This window comes from Musa acuminata, unplaced genomic scaffold, assembly GCF_036884655.1.
Source record: "Musa acuminata AAA Group cultivar baxijiao unplaced genomic scaffold, Cavendish_Baxijiao_AAA HiC_scaffold_381, whole genome shotgun sequence".
NCBI lineage: Eukaryota > Viridiplantae > Streptophyta > Magnoliopsida > Zingiberales > Musaceae > Musa > Musa acuminata.
The window spans coordinates 8,627-15,000 of NW_027020633.1; positions in this window are offsets into that span (position 1 = coordinate 8,627).

Here is a 6,374-nt window from a genome sequence, read left to right on the forward strand (position 1 = left end):
ACAAGTGGGGTATTTCTTTGCAAAATTGTGTTCAATTTCATATGTGGCAATTCCGCCAAGATCTCTTCGTTAGTTGGGGGAAGAATCAGCACGAATCGGATTTTTTGAGGAACGTATCGAGAGAGAATTTGATTTGGTTAGACAATGTGTGGTTGGTAAACAAGGATCGGTTTTTTAGCAAGGTACGGAATGTATTGTCAAATATTCAATATGATTCCACAAGATCTATTTTCGTTCAAGTAAGGGATTCTAGCCAATTGAAAGGATCTTCTGATCAATCCATAGATCATTTCGATTCCATTAGAAATGAGGATTCAGAATATCCCACATTGATCGATCAAACAGACATTCAGCAACTAAAAGAAAGATCGATTCTTTGGGATCCTTCCTTTCTTCAAACGGAACGAACAGAGATAGAATCAGATCGATTCCCGAAATGCCTTTTTGGATCTTCCTCAATGTCCCGGCTATTCACGGAACGTGAGAAGCAGATGAATAATCATCTGCTTCCGGAAGAAATCGAAGAATTTCTTGGGAATCCTACAAGATCAATTCGTTCTTTTTTCTCTGACAGATGGTCAGAACTTCATCTGGGTTCGAATCCTATTGAGAGGTCCACTAGAGATCAGAAATTTTTGAAGAAAAAACAAGATGTTTCTTTTGTCCCTTCCAGGCGATTGGAAAATAAAGAAATGGTTGATATATTCAAGATAATTATGTATTTACAAAATACCGTCTCAATTCATCCTATTTCATCAGATCCGGGATGTGATATGGTTCCGAAGGATGAACCGGATATGGACAGTTCCAATAAGATTTCATTCTTGAACAAAAATCCATTTTTTGATTTATTTCATCTATTCCATGACCGGAACAAAAGGGGATACACGTTACACCACGATTTTGAATCAGAAGAGAGATTTCAAGAAATGGCAGATCTATTCACTCTATCAATAACCGAGCCGGATCTGGTGTATCATAGGGGATTTGCCTTTTCTATTGATTCCTACGGGTTGGATCAAAAAAAATTCTTGAATGAGGTATTCAACTCCAGAGATGAATCGAAAAAGAAATCTTTATTGGTTCTACCTCCTCTTTTTTATGAAGAGAATGAATCTTTTTATCGAAGGATCAGAAAAAAATCGGTCCGGATCTACTGCGGGAATGATTTGGAAGATCCAAAACTAAAAACAGCGGTATTTGCTAGCAACAACATAATGGAGGCAGTCAATCAATATAGATTGATCCGAAATCTGATTCAAATCCAATATAGCACCTATGGGTACATAAGAAATGTATCTAATCGATTCTTTTTAATGAATAGATCCGATCGCAACTTCGAATATGGAATTCAAAGGGATCAAATAGGAAATGATACTCTGAATCATATAACTATAATGAAATATACGATCAACCAACATTTATCGAATTTGAAAAAGAGTCAGAAGAAATGGTTTGATCCTCTTTTTTCTCGAACCGAGAGATCCATGAATCGGGATCCTGATGTATATAGATACAAATGGTCCAATGAGAGCAAGAATTTCCAGGAACATTTGGAACATTTCGTTTCTGAACAGAAGAACCGTTTTCAAGTAGTGTTCGATCGGTTACGTATTAATCAATATTCGATTGATTGGTCCGAGGCTATCGACAAACAAAATTTGTCTAAGTCACTTCGTTTCTTTTTGTCCAAGTCACTTCCCTTTTTGTCCAAGTCACTTCCCTTTTTGTCCAAGTCACTTCCCCTTTTCTTTGTGAGTATCGGGAATATCCCCATTCATAGGTCCGAGATCCACATCCGTGAATTGAAAGGTCCGAATGATCAACTCCGCAATCAGTTGTTAGAATCAATAGGTGTTCAAATCGTTCATTTGAATAAATTGAAACCCTTCTTATTGGATGATCATGATACTTCCCAAAGACCGGAATTCTTTATCAATGGAGGAACAACATTACCATTTTTGTTCAAAAAGATACCAGAGTGGATGATTGACTCATTCTATACTAGAAATAATCGCAGGAAATCCTTTGATAACACGGATTCCTATTTCTCAATGATATTCCATGATCGAGACAATTGGCTGAATCCCGTGAAACCATTTCATAGAAGTTCATTGATATCTTCTTTTTATAAAGCAAATCGACTTCGATTCTTGAATGATCCAAATCACTTCTGGTTCTATTGTAACAAAAGATTCCCTTTTTATGTGGAAAAGACCCGTATCAATAATTATGATCTTACATATGGACAATTCCTCACTACCTTGTTCATTCGCAACAAAATATTTTCTTCGTGCGTCGGTAAAAAAAAACATATTTTTTTGGAGAGAGAGACTATTTCACCAATCGAGTCACAGGTATCTAACATATTCATACCTAAAGATTTTCCACAAAGTGGTGACAAAACGTATAACTTGTACAAATCTTTCCGTTTTCCAATTCGATCCGAGCCATTCGTTCGTAGAGCTATTTACTCGATCGCAGACATTTCTGCAACACCTCTAACAGAGAAACAAAGAGTCAATTTTGGAAGAACTTATTGTCAGCCTCTTTCAGATATGAATCTATCTGATTCAGAAGGGAAGAACTTGCATCGGTATCTCAGTTTCAATTCAAACATGGGTTTGATTCACACTCCATGTTCTGAGAAATATTTACCATCCGGAAAGAGGAAAAAAAAACGGAGTCTTTCTCTAAAGAAATGCGTTGAGAAACGGCAGATGTATAGAACCTTTCAACGAGATAGTGCTTTTTCAAATCTCTCAAAATGGAATCTGTTCCAAACAAAATGGAATCCGTTCCAAACATATATGCCATGGTTCCTTACTTTGACAGAGTGCAAATATCTAAATTTCACCCTTTTAGATACTTTTTCAGACCCATTGTCGATACTAAGTAGCAGTCACAAATTTGTATCCATTTTTCATGATATTATGCATGGATCAGATATATCATGGCCAATTCCTCAGAAGATTCTTCCACAATGGACTCTGATAAGTGAGATTTTGAGTCTGATAAGTGAGATTTCGAGGGAGTGTTTACAGAATCTTCTTCTGTCCGAAGAAATGATTCATCGAAATAATGAGTCACCCGTTCCATTGATATGGACACATCTGAGATCAACAAATGCTCGGGAGTTGGAGTTCCTCTATTCAATCTTTTCCCTTCTTCTTGTTGCTGGATATCTCGTTCGTATACATCTTCTCTTTGTTTCCCAAGCCTCTAGTGAGTTACAGACAGAGTTAGAAAAGATCAAATCTTTGATGATTCCATCATACATGATTGAGTTGCGAAAACTTTTGGATGGGTATCCTACATCTGAACTGAATTCTTTCTGGTTAAAGAATCTCTTTCTAGTTGTTCTGAAACAATTAGGAGATTCTCTGGAAGAAATACGGGGTTTTGCTTTTGGTGGCAACATGCTATTGGTCGCTTGTGGGGTCAAATCAATACGTTCTAGGAAGAAATATTTGAATATCAATCTCATCGATCTCATAAGTATCATATCAAATCCCATCAATCTCATAAGTATCATACCAAATCCCATCAATCGAATCACTTTTTCGAGAAATACGAGACATCTAAGTCGTACAAGTAAAGAGATCCATTCATTGATAAGAAAACAGAAAAAAGGTGAACGGTGATTGGATTGATGAGAAAATAGAATCCTGGGTCGCGAACAGTGATTCGATTGATGATGAAGAAAGAGAATTCTTGGTTCAGTTCTCCACCTTAACGACAGAAAAAAGGATTGATCAAATTCTATTGAGTCTGACTCATAGTGATCATTTATCAAAGAATGACTCTGGTTATCAAATGATTGAACAACCGGGATCAATTTACTTACGATACTTAGTTGACAAGTATATAATGAATTATGAGTTCAATGGATCCTGTTTAGCAGAAAGACGGATATTCCTTGCTCATTATCAGACAATTACTTATTCACAAACCTCGTGTGGGGCTAATAGTTTTCATTTCCCATCTCATGGAAAACCCTTTTCGCTCCGCTTAGCCCTATCCCCTTCTAGGAGTATTTTAGTGATAGGTTCTATAGGAACTGGACGATCCTATTTGGTCAAATACCTAGCGACAAACCCCTATGTTCCTTTCATTACGGTATTTCCGAACAAGTTCCCGGATGACAAGCCTAAAGATTATTTTATTGATGATATCGATTTTGATGATAGTGATAGTGACGATATCGATATTGATGATAGTGACGATATCGATATTGATGATAGTGACGATATTGATGATGACCTTGATACGGAGCTGCTAACTATGTATATGACGCCGAAAATAGACCGATTTGATATCACCTTTCAATTCGAATTAGCAAAAGCAATGTCTCCTTGCATAATATGGATTCCAAACATTCATGATCTGTATATGAATGAGTCGAATTACTTATCCCTCGGTCTATTAGAGAACTATCTCTCCAGAGATTGTGAAAGATGTTCCACTAGAAATATTCTTGTTATTGCTTCGACTCATATTCCCCAAAAAGTGGATCCCGCTCTAATAGCTCCGAATAAATTAAATACATGCATTAAGATACGAAGGCTTCTTATTCCGCAACAACGAAAGCACTTTTTCATTCTTTCATATACTAGGGGATTTCACTTGGAAAAGAAAATGTTCCATACTAACGGATTGGGGTCCATAACCATGGGTTCCAATGTACGAGATCTTGTAGCACTTATCAATGAGGCCCTATCAATTAGTATTACACAGAAGAAATCAATTATAGAAACTAATACAATTAGATTAGCTCTTCATAGACAAACTTGGGATTTGCGATCCCAGGTAAGATCGGTTCAGGATCATGGGATCCTTTTCTATCAGATAGGAAGGGCTGTTGCACAAAATGTACTTCTAAGTAATTGCCCCATAGATCCTATATCTATCTATATGAAGAAGAGATCAGAAGGGGATTCTTATTTGTACAAATGGTACTTCGAACTTGGAACGAGCATGAAGAAATTAACGATACTTCTTTATCTTTTGAGTTGTTCTGCCGGATCGGTCGCTCAAGATCTTTGGTCTTCACCCGGACCTGATGAAAAAAATTGGATCACTTCTTATAGATTCGTTGAGAATGATTCTGATCTAGTTCATGGCCTATTAGAAGTAGAAGGCGCTCTGGTGGGACCCTCACGGACAGAAAAAGATTGCAGTCAGTTTGATAATAATCGAGTGACATTACTTCTTCGGTCCGAACAGTTAGATATGATGCAAAACAGATCTTGTTCTATCGTTGATCAGAGATTTCTATATGAAAAATACGAATCGGAGTTTGAAGAAGAGGAAGAGGTCGTCGACCTGCAACAGATAAAGGAGGATTTATTCAATCACATAGTTTGGGCTCCTAGAATATGGCGCCCTTGTGGCAAACTATGTGATTGTATTGAAAAGCCCACTTTTCTCTATCGGGCTCGGGGCAAGCGGACCTTTTATCATGAAGAGGATGAGTATCATGAAGAGGATGAGTATCATGAAGAGGATGAGCTTCAAGAGAATGATTCGGAGTTCTTGCAGAGTGAAACCATGCAGTACCAGACACGAGATAGATCTTCCAAAGAACAAGGCTTTTTTCGAGTAAGCCAATTCATTTGGGACCCTGCGGATCCATTCTTTTTCCTATTCAAAGATCAGCCCTTTGTCTCTGTGTTTTCACGTCGAGAATTCTTTGCAGATGAAGAGATGTCAAAGGTGCTTATTACTTCCCAAACAAAACCTTCTACATCTATGTATAAATGCTGGTTCATCAAGAATACGCAAGAAAGGTACTTCGAATTGTTGATTCATCGCCAGAGATGGCTTAGAAGCAATAGTCCATTATCTAATGGATCTTTCCTTTCTAATACTCTATCCGAGAGTTATCAGTATTTATCAAATCTGTTCCTATCTAACGGAACGCTATTGGATCAAATAACAAAGACAATGTTGAGAAAGGGATGGCTTTTCCCGGATGAAATGAAACATTTGATTCATGTAACAGGAGAAAGATTTCCCATTCCTTAGCCGTAAAGATATGTGGCCATGAAAAAGGGATTAAGTGGAACAGGATTGGCCGGGTGGTAGAGTCGTGGAAACATTTTTTATTCCATATTTTGGACCTTAGCTCCATGGAACAATATGCTACTGCTGAAACATGGAAGAATTGAAATCTTAGATCAAAACACTATGTATGGATGATATGAACTGCCTAAACAAGAATTCTTGAACGGCGAACAACCAGAGTCTATTACTCACTACATCAAACAATTTCCATTAATGAAACCATGTAAATCCATCGGAAAATAAAAAATACGCATGTCCGATGAAATGCTTGTTGCTATCTGCTCCAATAACGAATCATTGGTTTAACT